Raw genomic sequence first — 19,454 nt, forward strand, 5'->3', positions numbered from 1 at the left:
TTTTAATGACTATACATTCCATCAAATTTACACATTATGATTAAGGATAAATTGAATGTTGTGTATTTGTGGTTTTTTCCACCATTGCAAATATCACAGCAGTAAACATCTTTATAAATCTTTGCTTGTTATAGTTCATCTCTGTTTCCTAGAAGAGGCACTTCTAAGATAAGACGAGAAACATATTCAGTTCAAAGAAGTCAGTAATAATTATGACCCTATTCCAAGTTCTCATGTTTTCTTAGATGAAAAAAAAAGTCACCATACAGATCATTTTAGACCATGCACAAAAGTGTGCTCCATGTATATGCATAGCTATATGACTTGGTACACAGAAGTAAGACAGAGGCATGGTCAATTTTAAAAGCATACCCTAAACAATACTTTACATTGTTGTCTTAATTAGGGTCACATTAAGTTTCATCCATTTAATGTTCCCTAGTGGGGGAAAACAGGATTTTTGCATTTAATCTCTCACTTAGACATTCCCATGAGTCTCCATGTTTTCATGAGTTTCTCTGGAGAACATGATAGCAGGTCACATCTTGCCCTCTGACTGGGAGCATCCCATTTTTTACAGTAATGAGTCAGAAGGATTTCTGAGGTAGATGGCTCTCCTGAAATGTAAACCAGAAAAGCTTTCTCTTAAATAACTTAATCATGGACTTTTTAGACCAGAATAAGATCCCCAAATCATCCAGTCCAATGCTAAGTGTGATACGCATTCTGTTAGTGATACAAATTGAAGACTGCATAAGTGACAGAAATGGCATAATCATGGAAACGTTGTTCCTAGTGTGATTTTCACTTGTGGACCATAAGTGTACTTCCTTTGAACTGGTATTTATTTATTTGTTTTTAGGATTACATTTATTGCAAGTCATGGTACTTCTATGTTTGTTATTTATTTAAAATTTCTTTTGCAAATACAAATTTTGTACAAGTCAAGTGAGACCATGAAATATGGTAGGTACAAAAGCAGACAGTTGGATTTGTAAATGTGTAAAGGCCTTAAACAGGGTACATAAATGACCAAAGTTTGAGGAACAGCTGTTCTAGAGCAGCTTCTCACCCGCTATATAAGAACCAGAGGGGTGAAGTGATTTCCCCCAAATCATCCATTGTAAAAGCAGCATCCAGCCTCCTGCTCCTGTTCTTTGTTCAGATCTACCCTACTGCCTCTGCAATGTTCTTCTGCAACAGGGAATTCACTCCCATGTTCAGAGTAGGGTGAAGTCAAATCTTGTGAATGAGAAAAGTGGCAAAATTAACTGAACATATTCAAAGTGTCTTCTTTTTAAGAAGTAGCTGTCATTTTCATCAGAGGTAGGAAAATTAAGTTGCTGTCCTTCACACTCCCAAAGACGATCATTATACCATTTCTTGTGGGTGCATTGAGCTAGAACTGCAGAGATAATAGGTTATTATAGGAAAATTTGGCTTTGACATTTGTATGATAAATTTGCAGTCAATTAGATGAAAAATACTCCATTAGATAAAGTGAGTGTACCAATTACCATGAAGATGGCCTACTGCTAATAATATAATTGAAATTTGGAAAGAGAGAGGCTCAGCCCTCCAGAAGCTCACTGCATCGGGACAGTAATACGATCATGTAAACATTTGTGCTCTCAGCCATTTTCAGTTGTTCTTAGAATTTTCCTAATTGGATGTCATTTTCATGAATATATTAAAATCCTGCCCTGTAATTAGCTCCAAGATATTTCAGCTCTTTGCCACAAAATGTAAAAAATAAAAAAAAAAAAATTAAAAACCAGCTACACATGTCTCCATTATAACACACATAGACATGTAGCATCGGGAACCCAAAAATGCTATTTTTGAGATGAAAATATCAAGCCTGTAGCTAGGTAGGTAGTGATTGCTTTTTAGTTCATCATGGAAGGGGGATATTTTAGACTCACCAACAGGGAAAAAGAAACTCATCCACGTAGTGCGCTCGGCAGCTGTGAAGGAACCGTTAGTGGCCAGCTGCCAAGGTGCTTCAATCTCAATTGAACAAAACGGGAACAAGTGTGTTCTGAGAAACAATCCTGCAAAGGGATGGCCTAGTATTGAATTCTTTTTCATCTTCAATGATTTTGTGGCCCATATGAATTTAAAATGTAAAATGAAATATTTATCAACAATCAAAAACAGACATGTCGGACTGCGTTATCTGAATTCAATGCTTCTTTCATCTCAGAGAATAGAAAGCTGCTTCAGAGGGGCATTCGTTCACCCTGCCTCACTCAGCAAAGCCTCCTTTCAAGGGATACGCTATGAAATTTTAACCCTGTCGGTTCAAAGGAGCTTTTCTAGGGAATGTTACTTCAGATTCAAGTAAGAATTAAATACAAGGTGCCGACCATCTTTATTCCAGAATTTTAAATTATTTTTCATTAGTAAAATATAATAATAATGGTTACCATTTTAAGCCCTATATTATTAGTGTTATTATTATTCTTATGTGCCATAAAGAATACTTTTTTTTAATTTTATCTTTACAAAAGCCCTGCAAAGTAGGTGTTAATATTTGCTATTTCATAAATGAGGAAAATAAACCTTAAATATGATAAATAAATTATCAGCTACTAATTTATAGTAGAAACTGCTTTTGGACCGAGATCTGTTAGTTTCCTAAGAACTGATGTCTTCTCACTAGTGAGAGGCCTCTCTTTTACAAAATTTCTTCTTTTCCTAATTCCCTACATCTGTATCTGAAAAGTCCTCTCGTCATCCCTCTCTGCACTGTTGGCAGGGTTCCATTTGCATCCTGTTGGTCTTACCATCTTTCAATGGTCATAAAGGTAAACTTTTGGTCCTGGTATCTCAGTGCCCCTTGTCTCCTATCAGATTCCCTCCCCACACTGTCCATTGCCATTTCCAGATTCCAATACTTTGTATAATTCTTAATACCACCTGCTGCCTGGATCTCCCACCCATATCTCGGTTATTTCTATAATATCCAGGAGGACTCTAATGGACACCTGATCCCCGGGTGTCTAAAGACAGCCTATTGAGGGGCGCCTGGGTGGCGCAGTCGGTTAAGCGTCCGACTTCAGCCAGGTCACGATCTCGCGCTCCGTGAGTTCGAGCCCCGCGTCAGGCTCTGGGCTGATGGCTCAGAGCCTGGAGCCTGTTTCCGATTCTGTGTCTCCCTCTCTCTCTGCCCCTCTCCCGTTCATGCTGTCTCTCACTGTCCCAAAAATAAATAAACGTTGAAAAAAAAAATTAAAAAAAAAAAAAAGACAGCCTATTGATCTTACTCCTTAACACTGAGTTTAGATTTACATACTCAACTAAACTCATTAAATTGACTAATAATTTAACTCAAATTCTTGAAGTCAATTAGACCTAAGATTTAAAAGTTGATTGAAAATTATAGCTGTCCTCAAAGCCTTCTACTAATGTTTAGGTATTTTTTGTGGCTATCAAATTCTGTCTTCATTTCTTTCAAAATCTTCCCTAAAATCTGGATGAGAAGGCTGTAGACACAAGTAATAGAGAAACTTGCTGATTTCCTAACACTCGTAGGTTGACAGGGTCTCCAAACTCTCAACTATCATTCCTTGTTTCCCTCCAATAAAATTTGCTGGATAGAAATGCACAACATATTCACACACACACACACACACACACACACACACACACACACTCACACACGTCTGGGGTGGGGATAGCCAGGGTAGGAAAACTTCAGGCTCCCATGGCTGCAGTTTTCAAAATTGTTTTCCTACTTGCAAGGCACAGGTCATGAAAATATCCATTTTCAATCCGCCATGTCTTTCATAGGCCCCTTGTGGATGGGTGCATGGATTACTCTACATATTTCCATTAAAACAAAGAGGCTTATCCTAAATCTCTAATTGTTTTTAACAGCTTCAGTCAGTATTCTCATAAGGACCTGATTTAATAGAACCACATTAAGAAATGTGCCCTGTTTTGGGCCGCCTGGGTGGCTCAGTCAGTTAAGCGTCCGACTTCGGCTCAGGTCATGATCTCACGGTTTGTGAGTTCGAGCCTCACATCGGGCTCTGTGCTGACAGCTCAGAGCCTGGAGCCTGCTTCGGATTCTGTGTCTCCCTCTCTCTCTGCCCCTCCACTGCTCGCACTCTGTCTCAAAAATAAGTAAAACATTAAAAAAAAAGTTTAGAAATGTGCCCTGTTTTGCCAGAAATAAATTCTCTACTGGGCATATTTTCTGGTTTAATCATCATGACCCCGTGGGAAAAGCTGTATTGTCCCCATTGCAAAGTAAGAAAAACAGAACACAGAATGACATAATCCAAACCTACCTCTCAAGTCCACACTCTATTTTATCTCAATCTCCTGCTCCCCAATCCGTTTATTCTTTTTGTGGCATTGTCCTTTGGCCCATATATTGTCTTGCCAAGGTGGTGGTTGAGGAGGTTTTTTTTTTCCTTAGTCACATCATTAATGAGCTAGGATAACTTGCCTTACATGTGTCACAGGCAGCTGTGAGTTTCAATTTTTCCAGCCAGGCAGAGCTGTGTGTTCTTAAAACCCAAAGCAAATGCCATAGTGTGCACTGCCAGTGGGATCTTCTTTGTTAGCAACATAAAAAGAAGTCCATTTCACTCCAGAAATAGCAGCCTCTTCCCCCCCACCTTTTTTTTTTTTTTTCAACACAGCCCACCAGACAGTAAAGTCTCTGTCACATTATTTATGGAAATCATTTATGATTGCACTTGGACCTTCAGGCATTTCTGCCCGGGTTCCGTTCACCACCTCCAGGAATCCTGCCAGTCTAATGTACTCACATCAGATGCATTAAGACTTTGTTTTTTATTATCCTACTGGTATCCTATCACTATTGCTGTAATAAAGAGTTTTATTTCAGAACCAAACAATTATTTGCTAGGACATGTTGAAGCTAGAAAATTGGTTTGTACCTGAAGGAGCAGTGAGAATGAAGGAAAATCTGCTCTCTTGCTGCTGCATTGATTCCTGGAGGTAGACAGGAATGGATGAGAATTAAAATGCCCTCCATCCAGAGAATTGTTCAAAAAGAGCTTGATTAAGTGCGCAATCTTTCCAGAAGGGCTGCCAAAATTGTAGGCCGAGTGTTAAGTCACAGACGCAGTCAGATAAATTGACACTTAAGACCAAATATTCAAATGCTAAGACCTATATTTTTACTGCTATAAATTCAGAAGGAAAGGGGGAAATATCCCCTGTACTGCCAGTTTTGACAGTGTGGATATTTTGTTGGATATTTCTACTTGAGTTCCATCATTCATCATTCAATAGCTAATTTATTAATTGCCTTCTGTGTGCTATATACTCTGCTTGGTAGTAGGCAGTTCCCAGTCCCTGAAGGAAAAGGGTCACAGGTAGTTCTAATGTCAGGTGATGAGTATTCTGGTGCAGGATTAATTAGGACTTCACTGGTTCCCACGGGAGGCACACCCAGCCCTGGCTGGGAAGGAGAAACATTAAAGATGTTCTCATGGCTCTCAAACTGAGTCTTGAAAGACAAGCAGAAATTGGCTAGCAAACAGGGGTGGAAAGGACACCGGCAATGGCACAGAGAGAGAAGAGAGAGCATGGTGTGTGGGAAACTACAAATATTTCCAGGTAACCAACAAAGCTACATGGAGCCAACCAGCTCTCCTGCCATCACATTGTTCACATATTTAAATTTAGTGTCCCTCCTGAACCCCATACCTTCTAATCTTTTTTAATTTACATTCAGGCTCAATGCCCTTTTCTTCTCATTTCTCCTTTCGTCTCACCTTCCCATTCAATCCCCAGATCCTATCTCTTCCAACTTTCACACCGCTCTTTGGCTTAAATCTCCTCCTTTCTAATCCCATTGCCAATATATTAGTCCAAACCCTCTGTACCATTTTCCTAGGCTATGGCTATACAACCTTTTCTTTCTGTTCCGTAACACATTGCACAACTGTCATTAGGTTGATTTTCTTGAACTTGATCATGTTGTTCTCTCTTCTCAAAAAATGTTAATGCATTTACAGTATAAAGCCCATCCTCTAGGCCACACAGGCAAGTGCTCCTTAATCTGGCCTCATGCTGCTTTTCAAATCATAGTCCCCATTATGCATCTGCAAAACCTGTCCCTTCAGGCAAGTGGTTCTGCTCATTCATTATATTTCCCTACTCAAAGTCTTTGTTTCTACCGCAGCAGCCCTACTTAAAATCCTCCCAACAGGATCCTGCATCTTCTTAAGCAGCCTCACTCGTGTCCTCCATGCAGCCTCACACGACTAAACCATGGTTATTTCTCTCTCCTAAGAATCAGCAGGATTTGATATTTTAAGAGCAATTTTAGTAAAGAAAGGGAAATAAAAGTTTGTGGAGAACTACTAAATGTCAGGTTATTTAAAACTCTAGGAGTTAAGTATTATTTTGCAAATAAGGAAATAGCAGTTAAAAGATGCCAAATAACACAGTCAACATCACAAAGCTAATATATTTGAACCCAGGCCAATGTAAGTCCAATGGGCTTGGTCTTTTACCTATGCCACATAGTCACTTCTAATTTAATCACCATTGTTGTCATCAGTATCACTACTACCAACAATCTAGCAATTCCCATGTACAACTGTCTGCTAATATCTTGAGATGATCCAACAAATATCTGATAGGAGTTCTAGAAGGGAATATGGAGAATTGGGAAAGGGTAATATTTAAAGAGATAATAACTCAAGAGTTTCTTAGAATTATTGAAAGACATAAACTCTCAAATACAGGAAACACCACAAACCTAACTGGACTGAATTAAAACGAATTCACCCCAGGACAGATTGTAGTGAAAACAAAAGATGAAAAAGTTCAATTTCTCTTTATTGTACTTTTAGCCTCCAAGTACCTTCTTTTCAAATGTATATACCACTGAGAAGGACTATATTCAGTCACTTATGGATAACGTAGAGTTAATTGGTTTGTTTGTTTCTGCCTAGGTCACTTGGACGAGAGGGCTCTGAGTTTTGCTGGAAGAAGGATCATTTTGGAACATGAGCATTCACTCAGAAAACCAGCTCTGGATGACTTTTGCAGTGTCTTTGAATACAAAAGAGGAAACATAATGAGAGCATTTGACATTAAGAAGAAGAGAAACTGAAAAAGGCAAGTAAAACAGGGTGTCTGATGACACACTATCCACCTCAAATGTGGCTTCAGGTCAAGCCTACTGAGTGGCAAGCAGGACTTTCCAGAACGTTATCATATGCCACACTTAACTGTGAAGGCCCCAAAACCAAATTGGGCTAATCCTACAACAGATCATACCTGGCAAAATGATACAACAACATCATTATATAATAGGACAGGCATCAAAGAGCTGAGTTTTGGTCCTAGTTTCAACACATACTGACTGTGTGATTTTAAAACTGTTCCAGCATCAGCAACTATATACAGGTATGATGCAACCTGCTTTCCTTATCTCATTTGTGAGAACGAAATGAGTTAATAAATGTAAACATCCTATTAGTCTATAGCGTGTGAAAACATGTAAAGGATTGCAGTTATTACATCAAATGAGCCATGGTATAGCAATGACCATCCACTTATGTTCTGTTTAACTAAAGACCATCATGAGCCTCCGAAGAAAGGTCTTACGTGGAGACCTTTCAAAAGTATTTAAACAGACCTTTTCCATCCTGTAGAAGTGAATCATTCTCAAGCTTATAATATGGAACTCAAAGAATATTCAAAGGTCACCCAGTCACCCATAAGGTGTGTGATGGTAACATTTTCAGTTCATTCTGAATGATCAGAGTAGAGTTGTGTTGTTATCCACAGGTGGCCCACACTTGTGTTTTTCTCTCTCTGCATCCTTTCTTTCAAAAGGCATTTGAGCATATAATTACTTGATTTTCACACAAATGGCCAATTGTCTCAAATAACAGGGAGATGAGGCAAATTTAATTCTGAGAGCACAATTTCTATGCCTGTCATTGGAAATGTACCCATCTGACCTATTTTTGTTTGATTCAAATGAACACATTTTAAAAAGTTAAAATGGTCTGATTTGCTTATTTAAGAAATTTTCTTTACTGGCAAGCCCATATTTGCATTGTGTTTTAGATTTGTCATGAGATACTGTGTTGGAGTAGAATCAGGCTAGACACAGTGAGAACAAGTAAATTTAAAGGATTACCTTGCAAATATTTCTTTAGGATTGAAACATGCCGTTGTTAATTCTAAGGACCAAATAAGGTAGATAAGAGCAATATTTGGGAAATATTTTCACTGCAATCATGTTGAAGGTCTCTATGCTATGGATGTTTAATAAATCCTCTGAGCTGACATGGGCATAAAGTAAGATGCTGAAAGATGAATCAGCTTCTCTACAGTTCAGACCCTCTAGCTACAGAAATATTCTAATGCCAAACCTTAAGCTATTAGAAATAGTGAAATAAATCTTTACTCTAAAAGGAATCTTGGTGACCCTATATATAATTTGTTGATGCTAAATGGCATTAGGCCTTCCCTAGGCATTTCTTTTTCATTATCCTGTGTCTCATATTACCTTGGAAGAAAATATTAACAACTCAAAAGCCTCATTGGTCCTTCACCTTGAAAAATCCAGTTGTATGATTTTATCTCAAATTTAGAGATTAGAGACATTGACTCTGGAGACAGGCATTCCTGGGTTCAAATCTGCTTTTTTTTATTAGCTTACCATATAGTACTGCTTCCTTGAATTTATTAACTCTGGCATCTGATGTATAAAATGGGAATAGTTATACCTGCCTCAGAGTGGTACTGGGACACAGTACTGTGGTTAAAGAACAGTTTATCTGGTTTTAAAGCCGGGTTCACCACCTACTAGCCGTGGAACCATGGATGCTGTTACATATGCCTCAATGCTGCCTCAATGCTGCCATTTCAAAATGAGCCTCTTAGGACAGCTGCATTATTAAGTAAGATAATTGCTATGGAATGAATATTTATGCCTCCCCCTCCATTCATATGTTGAAAACTTAACCCCCCAATGTGACTATATGAGAAAATGGGGCTTTGGGAGGTGGTTAGATCATGAGCCCATTAATGGAAAAGAGACCCAAGAGACGCCAGAGAGTTCCTTCACCCCTTCCACTGTAGGAGGACACAGCAAGAACCAGGAAGCAGGCCCTCACTAGGCAATGCATCTGCTGGTGCCTTAATCTTGAATTTCCCAGACTTCAGAACTATAAGAAATAAATTTCTATTATTTATAAGCCACCCAGTCATGGATATTTTGTTATACAAACAGACTAAGACTATAATGTGTGTAACTACGGCTGCCAGATTTAGAAAATAAAATTAGAAGATGTTCAATTAAATTTGAATTCCAGGAGAAAAAAATAATCATAATATCTAGTCTTATAATTATACAAAAATTACTCAGTTTCATCTGAAATTCAAATTTAACAGGACCTTTTGCATTTTATCTGTCTACCTTATATATAACGCACTTACAAAAATGTTAGTCCCTACTAAGTAATCAGCATATAATATTCATGAATAAAGGGCTTACCATATACTGACTGCTCCAAAAATGAGAGATGTTGATAAAATTCCACCACCACTGTCCCTCTCTTACAGTTTTGGCTGCCAGAAGGCCTAAAACTTAGGCCAAATATAAATTTCAAGTAAAATTTGTCTCAATAACACTGCCCCTTCATTCACATTGGAATAATCAGGCCTCATTCTTCCATTTATTTATCGAATACATGCTAAGCATTCATCAGGTTGTTAGTGTGTGTTAGCCACAGCTACAGGTTCAGAAAGCATGAGAAGGCTGGAGAAAAGCAGGGAGTGCTCCCATGAGAAGCAGATTGTCACAATCCCCTCCCACACCTCCAAAATTCGTTGTTGGGATTACATAAGAAATTATGAATTACTTTGCACTCTGCCAAGTACTTGGTACTTGTTCAGAAATGGAAATGCCATTCTTATAATTATTTATATTATTTTTGTTAATCTTAGCAGATAAAAGTAAAACCAGCTTATATATTTTACATATATCTGTTCTCTATTTGCCTATTTTATTTAAGAAGACCAACTCTCTCATGCAACATTATATTTTACTGGACAAGGAATATCTTCTTTGTGACATGGTTAATTGACATGGTTAATTCTGTAACAGATGTCAGTCAAATGCAAATTCCCAATGTATATTATGCAGTAATGTGCATTATAGTGAGGTAGTTCGCTATACTTTTCAGACAATAATCCAAATTCTTTTTACACTACCCAAAATGATTCTGGGGGTCTAAAGATATGTTCACAGTTATGATATCTCTCATGGCGTTCCATTGATATATCCCATCAGAATGTATTTAACTTCATTGGAAAGCCAGGAATTAATCACCTGTCAGCTTTTGACGTGTCTCACAAATTTTGCAAGTTTCCCTGATGACAAAATCGCTTAAGACAGCAGAACACAGGAACCTTATTTCACATAACCTGTGGTTTTCACCTGTGGAGCAATTGCCAAGTGAACAGGACAAATGAAGTATTATATTAAAATATAGTCATAAAGTGTGTATAATTATAAAAGTCTTGAGGAACCCTAACAGTCAAAGACACATCCATAGTCACATAGCTATCACAGCACAGTCACACAAGTAAGATTCTGAGAGCTACCCATAGTCATATAGCTAATAGATGGCAGAGTCTTGCTTCAGAACTAAAAGAGTTAGTGTCTTTGGGTTTCATACCTTTAGAGTCCATGGCAGTGGAATGTGACGGAAATAGGGGTGGCCTGTTTGGTAGCATTTTAAGTCCTGGAGACTATCACACACAACCACAATCCTGAAGAACGCAATTATTAAAGCTGTAGTTTGGATAAACTATCTTTTATGTATTTTATTTTTTTTAATTTTTTTAATATTTATTTATTTTGCAGGAGAGAGAGACAGAGCATGAGCGGGGGAGGGGCAGAGAGCAGGAGACACAGAATCTGAAACTGGCTTAAGACTCTGAGCTGTCAGCACAAAGCTGTACACGGGGCTTGAACTCACAAACTGTGAGATCACGACCTGAGCCAAAGTCAGATGCTTAACTGACCCAGCACCCCTGGATAAACTAGCTTTTAAAATACAGCCATTCCTTCCATCTCAAGGAAGTAGTATCTGGCTCTCACCAAATTTAGAGCTGGAAATGTCAGAGTGAGAGAAAAAAGCTTTTTGCATTCTAGGGTGGATGATGAAATACACATTTTTCTAAAAAGCTTAATGACATTGATGAGCCTTGGTGGTCAACCAACAAAAGGCAACAATCTACCTATAGCTTCATGGAGTGCTTGAACTAGTGAATTTATTCCAAATGTAAGCGATTCATCATGAGATGTGAAATATTCTATTTAATAAGGAAAATATTTGGCTTTGCTGTGGGCAAAGGGCATTGCTCAAAAGATACTATGATATTATTGAGTTTTGCTCTGTCTACACGGGCTGGAGAGAAGAAACCAGTTCATATCAGGAAAGTGGGGGACAGGATGGTGTTGAGTTCCTTTCCAAAAAGACTGAATCCCAACAAGGGGACCTCTTGTGAAGGAGAATTGCTAAATGGAAAAGAAAAGTGATACCTAACACTGTGGCACTGTTAATCCTTGTGTCTTCAGTAAAACATTATTAAACACAGGGTAGAATGTGGTCTTCTTGGCATACAAAATGGAAGGACAGAACCATAGCAACAGAGAGTAGGCCAGAGTGGTCAGTGAAGAAGCCCAGAACAGCACCTGGAAAGAGAAACAACATCCAAGGTAGGTAGAACATCCAGTGCTCCCCAATGATTTTCAGTGATTTTCAAGGCAAGACCAGACCTCCTGTGACCAGGCACAATAATGGTTCTGTGATATTAACTGGTTCTTAAGGGAAATGCAACCGGATACTTAGCCATCCTCCACCCCTATCTCACAAAGGCAGGAGATGTTGGGAATGTCTGGGTTATCTCTAATGCATCTCCCAAAATCATTTCACCAAGAAAACATTTACATTTAAATAAGCTCTGTGTACTCGCCTTACGAATTCCACTTTCTCTTTATTCTACTCACAAACTCAATCATTCCTGCTGTTTCCAAATTACCACTTTTGTTCAGTTACATGTTTATAGATGACTTCACTCTGCGATTCCTTCATTTATTCCGATCTGATTGTTGGAATTGTTTCCAATCATTGTGCTCCACATTTTGTTTGGGCATTCTCCTCCCCCAGTGGGGAGGGCAGTGGGAAAGGCAGGAAGGAGCAGGTGTTTGGGGAAAAGTCCCAAATGTATTCAAACTGAAGCTACAGTGTAGGGAAATGAGCACTCCCAGCTTTTTGCATTTTTAATACTTCCATTCAAAAGAAGAGCAATGTTTTTGGTATGCAATTTGCTTAGGCTCCTTTCACTATCTGTCTTGCAGAACAAGTTATCTCACTTCCTTCTTCTCTCACGGAAGTGGTGTGGCCTCCATTTAGCAGCCCTCCAGGACCCTGTACAATACACCATGTTGCCTTCCAGCCAGCCTGTGTGTAATCATCACTAGATGAATTGCCAGGGCTACAGATGTTTCACTAATTATCTTTTCATCATAATGCTATACAATCCCACTTGTATCCCTCCACACCCTCATTCATTACAATAATAATGTCCTATTCCCTTCCTACAGCCTCTCCATTCTTTAGGACTCCAGAGAGCTCCAGAAAAACAGGAATTGTTTTCCTCCTCTCTGAAATTAGTTAAACATTCCTAATGCTAAGTAACCATTTGCAAAGTTTAAAAACTGAAGAGCCAGAAGTGAGAATTTATTTGGTCAAATCCTTAGGACCATGACAGTAAGAGTAGCTCCCCCAAAACGGACTTTACCAAACCCAATGACCTTCACAGGCACAGTTTCCTTCACATAAATCCTGTCCTGTAAGACATAACTTCTAAGTAAACTCCAAAACATACAGATGGGTTATACTCGATTAATTCTATACAGCGATGGAAAAACTAATATGGCTGGCCTCTTCACAGAGAGAAGGATAAACCGTGCATCATGGGGGTCAAGACAGCTTCCTATTTCATTCATTCGTGATTTCTCCAATTTATAAAGTAGTTACTTCACTTGTTTTTTTTTTTTCCACATCACAGGAACATCATGATGTTTTCAAAGTAGAGTTCCACTTGCACTAAATTTCTTGCTGTCTTTCAAGTACTTACATACTCTCTTTTCTTCCCACCCTTTCACATCCTAGTCCACCTATGCTTTTTGCACCTATATGCCTGCTTATCCTTCAAGAATCCTTGTAAATATCACCAATCTTTTACTCAGCATCCATCGTGAAGGGTTCCAGGGATATAAAAACTGTGTCTGCCATCAAGGAATTTATAATAGAGTTGGGGGACAGACATGTGTAAACAAGTAAGCATTATAAAATGTGAAAGCTGAATATAACTGGAGCACCACAGTGTTCATTCTCCATGTCCTGCTGATTCAAAAAAAAGTGCAGTCTAACAGAAACTAGACAACTGAAAGTAATTCCAAACGGGCGAGGAGAATAGGAGATACAGGCTTCCAGTTATGGAATGAATAAGTCACAGGAATAAAAGGTACAGCATAAGAAATATTAAAAAAAGAAAGAAATCCCAACTATTCTGTGGTTCCATAAGAAATTATCTAATCCTGGGACACCTGGGTGGCTCCATCAGTTGGGCTTCTAACTCTAGATTTCAGCTCAGGTCATGATCCCAGGGTCATGGGATCAAGTCCCACATCAGGCTCTGTGCCAAGTGTGGAGCCTGCTTGGGATTCTCTCTCTCTCTCCTGAGGCCCCTCTCCCCCACTTACGCTCTCTCTCTCTCTCTCAATCAAAAAAAAAATTAAAGTCAAAATTAAAATTAAAATTAAAAAAAAAATGATCTACTCCCAAAAAGGCATAGAATGGGTAGCTCCTTGAGGAATACCTTGCAAAATACTTCCTCATGTACTTATTTATTACATCCATTGCTCATGGTCTTCTCCCACAAGTATGTAAATTCTATGGAGGCAGATATTTTTGTTTTGTTCACTCAGGTATCTCAAGAATGGAATGATACCTCGCTCACAATAGTCACACAGTACATATTTCTTCATTTCTGATCCTTAAGATGTTTTGTTCAGTTCTGTAACACCCAGTGCATCCCTTTGTTTGGAAAAACAGGAGGTGGTCAATAAGTATATGTTGCAAAAATTTAAGGAATAAATAAGCTATATGCATTTGGGACCAAATTTCCAAGACCTGGAGCCTCTTACCTTCTTAGATTGGACTCTGGACCCAAACATGGAATGGTCCTTGAACATCTTTGAAGATGACTGTGATACCTTTAAAATGGGAATTTTTGCATTATTTCTAGTATTATTAACCTTGATTTCCTTGAATATCAGTCATTTTTCTGGATGGAGACAAAGCTGATGACACTACTGCCAAAAAAAATCTTTGCTTCCTCAATCTAATTTTTTTAATATTTATTTTTGAGAGAGAGAGAGAGAGGGAGAGACAGAGCATGAGTCAGGGAGGGGCAGAGAGAGAGGGAGACACAGACCCTGAAACAGGCTCCAGGCTCTGAGCTGTCAGCACAGAGCCCAATTTGGGGCTTGAACTCCCCAACCATGAGATCATGACCTGAGCCAAAGTTGGATGCCCAACCAACTGAGCCACCCAGGCACCCAATCTAATCTTTAAAATATAGAAAAACTCAAACTACACACAACTCAACACAGAGAACTGTATTGCACAATACCTGTATTGTACAATAAGATGTGTGTGTGTGTATGTGTGTGTGTGCACGCGTATATATATTTAAATGCTACGTCAAATACAAATAAATGAAAGACATTTCATAGTTTGAAGGGTCTCAGGGGCTTATTGGTTTTATAAGCAAAACAAAATGTTATTTGATATTAAGATCAGTGTTCAATAACATCAGAATTCTTCCTTACTCTTTTGGGCCACAAGTCAAAGAAGAAGATAAAACAGAATCTCTACTCCGTCTGATAGGCTGTTTCATGGGTTCAGTGTTTTCCTTAAGCAAACAGAAAGGAGTGCAGGAAGTTTTAGTTTTTAAAAAAAATTTTATTATTTCTGTAACAGAAGGAAATTCAGAGCAGGTAGCAATTAAGAGCCAACAAATGGGGACTATTTAAGCAACACAAGACAAATCAGTCTGTAGATGACCAAGGGCAAGTTTTTAAAACTCACATCCACTAGCTACCAAATATCACCTAATTATCATAATTTGAATTTGAAACAGTAAACTGTGATTTAGCAATGTAAAGTAAATATCAATAAAGAACATCATAAATAGCAGATGCAAAAATTGGATATGAATTCTGATTAGAGCCTTCTTAAAAAACCTTTGCTTTAGACTTAACCTGGTTAATTCTTCTCTGGTAGATTGCACTGTTTTGGGGGTTTTGAGTTTTGTTTTGTTTTGTGTTTTCAAAATTTTCACTCTTTTTTCTATCATCTCCTTTCACAAGATGACTTTGCAATTCCTCCACTAGAGACAGTATATTTTCCTGGCCCACTGTTGTTGGGTTTGGCCAAATGATGCTTTCTCCAGTGGAATGTGGGCAGAAGTGCCAGTGTGCCTGTTCTGAAACCAGGTTTAAGAGCCACCCCCATGTTTCTATTTGCCCCTCCTGCACTTCTGCCATCAACATGGAAGAACCTGTCCTGTCCTGCCTATCGGGCCAAGGAAAATGAAAAACAAATGGAGCTGACCTTGCCCTAATCAGCAATTTGAAGTCACGTCCTGTTGGTCCCAGCCCATCTACAGATGTGGTAAGGGGAATAAAATGATGTGAACTGTGAATTTTACCCAAGATCTTAACCACAAAAAGCCTCAATCAACTTCCCAAAATACATTTATGTTTTATGTAGCTGGATTCCTTGTCGAAGGGGGAGAGGACCTGGGATTGTGGATGGGCTAGAGTAGGACTGAAAGAGATGCAGCCCACACAGATGAAAGGAATAGCCAAAACCAGGCAACAACTGAAAACATAAACCTACTTATGATTTTTAATAAATATACTTTAAGGTAAAATGTATAATTTGGTGGCTCAATTTTATGTCTCAGTGAATTCTGGCTATAATTTATAATCTGACATTGCTGAATGACTATTGAGAATTCTTATTTCTTTCTGAAAAATACATTCATTGATTTTCATCATTGTGCTGCTGGGAAAAATATTAGACAATTATATTGGGTGACAATAGGGCAGAATTACTATATAGTAATTTAGCATGCTCCCTTTCTACTTCTGCAGAATACTCGCCAAATGTAAGATTTCAGTACTTCAAGGGCTCAGGCTTCTTGCAGTGTTTTAGGGTGAATATGAGTAGAGGCGGAGGGAGGGCAGAAATGACTGAGGAAGGAAGCTAAGACAATACCTGCCAGCTCTGATTACTTGTCCTTACTTGTCACTGCTGACCAAAATTTTGAAATAAAAGAAGAACAGCTAAAGGAGAGAAGAAGAGGATGGTAGTAAGATTAAGAGAAAGGATGTTAAGTCATGAGGAATGTTCTGGGAAAATTTAAACAAAGCTGGCATGTGGTAGGAACAAATGTTTGTTGTCACTGTTTGAAACTGATCAAAATAAAGAGAAACTGAATCACCCAAAAGAATAGAATGGGAACTCTCGCTCTTGGTCTCCCTAAGATTCAGTGAGTGCCCACCAATTTACCCTCCATGGACTCACTAAAGAGAGGAAAGAAATACAGGCAGCCCCAGAAGCTCATATCCTCCACCGTCACCCCCTTGCTCCCTCTCACTTGGCTTTGAGATCTTAGCAAGAAACTGGCTCTGCAGGGTAGTTCAATGAAAGAACAGATTGACTTGGGAAACTGAGCTTCAGAGACCTCTCTTTCTACCAAAGGAATTTTCTCCAGCAGGAAGCTCCACTGTTACATAGCCACAAGGTTGTCCCCTGCCCTCCCTCTCTATAAGTATTTGAAGCATTATCGGGGAGGAGTCCCTTTTTACTAGAGCCCTATCTATGCAGCTTTTGATCTACCTAGCCTGCCTTCACATTCTCCTCTATGGGATCTTGGAGTCTGGGGCGGAAAAAATTTTAGAAAGAAAGCAAACAAGTTAAACAGTAGATGCAAACACCCTGAGTCATGAGATCTGAGAGTAGGAATCTGGGTATTGGATGTGCTCTGCCACATATCCACCTGGAAGTTTTTTTCCCCTTAAACTGTAAAGTGCATTTACAGTATTATTTAATAATATTCAATTTGACTACAGAAAACAACACAGAAAGAATGAAGTTCATAAGATGTGTTAATCATAGATAAATAATATGAAGCATATTCTACTGTAGTAGGTAGAGCAGTGTTCACTGAAAGTGGCCAAGAAGTAGCTAATAACCATGATACAAATAAATAGATGCAAGGCATCCCAGACACTAGATAATCCCAAGGTCCTAAATACAACTCTCATTAATGATCTCCATTCTGGTCCCAAATTTTCTCTGCTCAGACATTCAAATAAAATCCACAGTTGCTCATGAGGCTAATAATGGGCAAGGTACAGTTATTGGCCAGGCTGACTTGCCTCTACATCTTTCCAGTATGGCAAACGTGTATATTGGCCAAATGTACTTTCTATCTGATTGAGTCCCCTTGATTAGCATCAACTTGCCTTAATAACCATATCATCAGTAGAAAAAGCTGTTAAGGTAGAGAAAGACAGACAGAAAGAGATAAACAGAGAAAAACATGATTATTGCATACCCCAGAATGCAGGTAGGATAGTCCTTCTACCCCATTTTCACCTTATCCCATGTGTATTAACTTATCCAAATTTTCCCTTGCCTCTTGCCATTCATTTTACTTTTATTTAATAAGCCAATACACCATGATTCAAGCACCTAAATTTTGTCTTTGAGCTTCTCTGTTGTTCTGTGACTTCTGGGATATCTTGCCTCATAATGTACTTGGAGGCTATCTTTGCCTCAAGTAGTCAAGATAATTTCCCACGCAACAAAATCATACTTTACACTATTTTATGCATACACTATATATATGTACAATATATGCACAGGAGGAGTCCATGCATGTGTGTTTGTGTATACCTCCTTTGCATGGCCAACAGGAGTTTGGTTCAATACACTAAGCTGAAACTTCTTAGTGTGGCTCAAAAGACCCTCTCACTTTAAGTGTTCATTACTATCCCAGCCTTCCATACTACCATCCCCACCTGCTCCATACAGGTTACATACCAACCAGACTAAAGGACGTGAAACTGTCTCAGTCATGCCATACACTCTCACACCTCAAGGTCTCTGAGTGTGAAGTTCCTCTGCATAGACTGTCCCTCTCTGCCAATTGAAATATTGTTCTGTAACCGGCCCAATGATGGCCTCTGTATAGTGGCCTCTATATGGTTTATTCACAGCAGACTGAGACCCACTGACTCAAAAATATGCTTTGCCAACCTCACATTTTTATACATCCAATTGTTTTAAATTGTTCAAAAAGCAAAGTTTTAGCCATTTAGAGCCTGCTGCTTTGCACACCCTACAAAACTGTGCCCAACATCTGTGAGCCCCAGATAAGATATATCCTGCATTTATAAAGACCCCAAGCTGCCACGGCCCTTTGGAGCTCTCAGATCCAGAGGATCCTCGCCATTCAGCTGAGCAAAAGAACCTAGACACGTAAGTCCCCTCCCCAGGACCCTTCTTCCCCAAGGGTCTCCTTGTCCTCCACTTCTGAATGGCTTCCACCACCCCACTCCACCTCTAACTCAATTCCCACCTCCACTGCCCTACCACTCCTGTGCCATAGCTTCTGGATGGACTCCTGTGGGTGACACACTGTGCAAACCTGTCAGAGCATTGCCTACATAAAGCTTGTCTGTGCTACTGCCACCTTGTGGTCATATCTTTTTCCTTGATCAGTCCTGAAATCCTTTAGACCCCCTTTAAATAGCATTTATGTATTGTAAGACTCTGGGACATATCACTTTCTCTGTGAAGATAAAGTCTTCCTCAAGGTTAAATGACATCATCAATTAGTCCCCTCCTCCCTTGTGTTTCCATGGTATAATCTATTATAGTACTTACTCCATTATAATGTAACTGCTATCTCTCCAGACTATGAGTTCTCGAGGGCATAAACAAGGGCTATTTTATTTTTACCTTCCTTGTTCCTAGAATTTAGCACATAAGAGATGCTCAATAAATTTCTTTTTCCAAAAGGTTACATGCTAATTTACTGAATGAACTCAATCAATATGTATGGTGGGAGGATAATATGTAATACATAATACAATGTATAATCAGTATGTATAGAGACAGAGTTGTCTCTGCAATCAACTTATGCTTACCCTCTACAAATAGATCTAGACATCTACAGCCCTCTGAGAAGGGAGTCAATCCCCTAACACACTCCTACCCTTCATCACCCAAATGTCCACTATTGAGGGAAATGTTGAACTGGGTAGATGTGGTGAGTTAGTTTAG

Source organism: Herpailurus yagouaroundi, unplaced genomic scaffold, assembly GCF_014898765.1.
Source record: "Herpailurus yagouaroundi ecotype Mexico unplaced genomic scaffold, PumYag 159, whole genome shotgun sequence".
Classification (NCBI taxonomy): domain Eukaryota; kingdom Metazoa; phylum Chordata; class Mammalia; order Carnivora; family Felidae; genus Herpailurus; species Herpailurus yagouaroundi.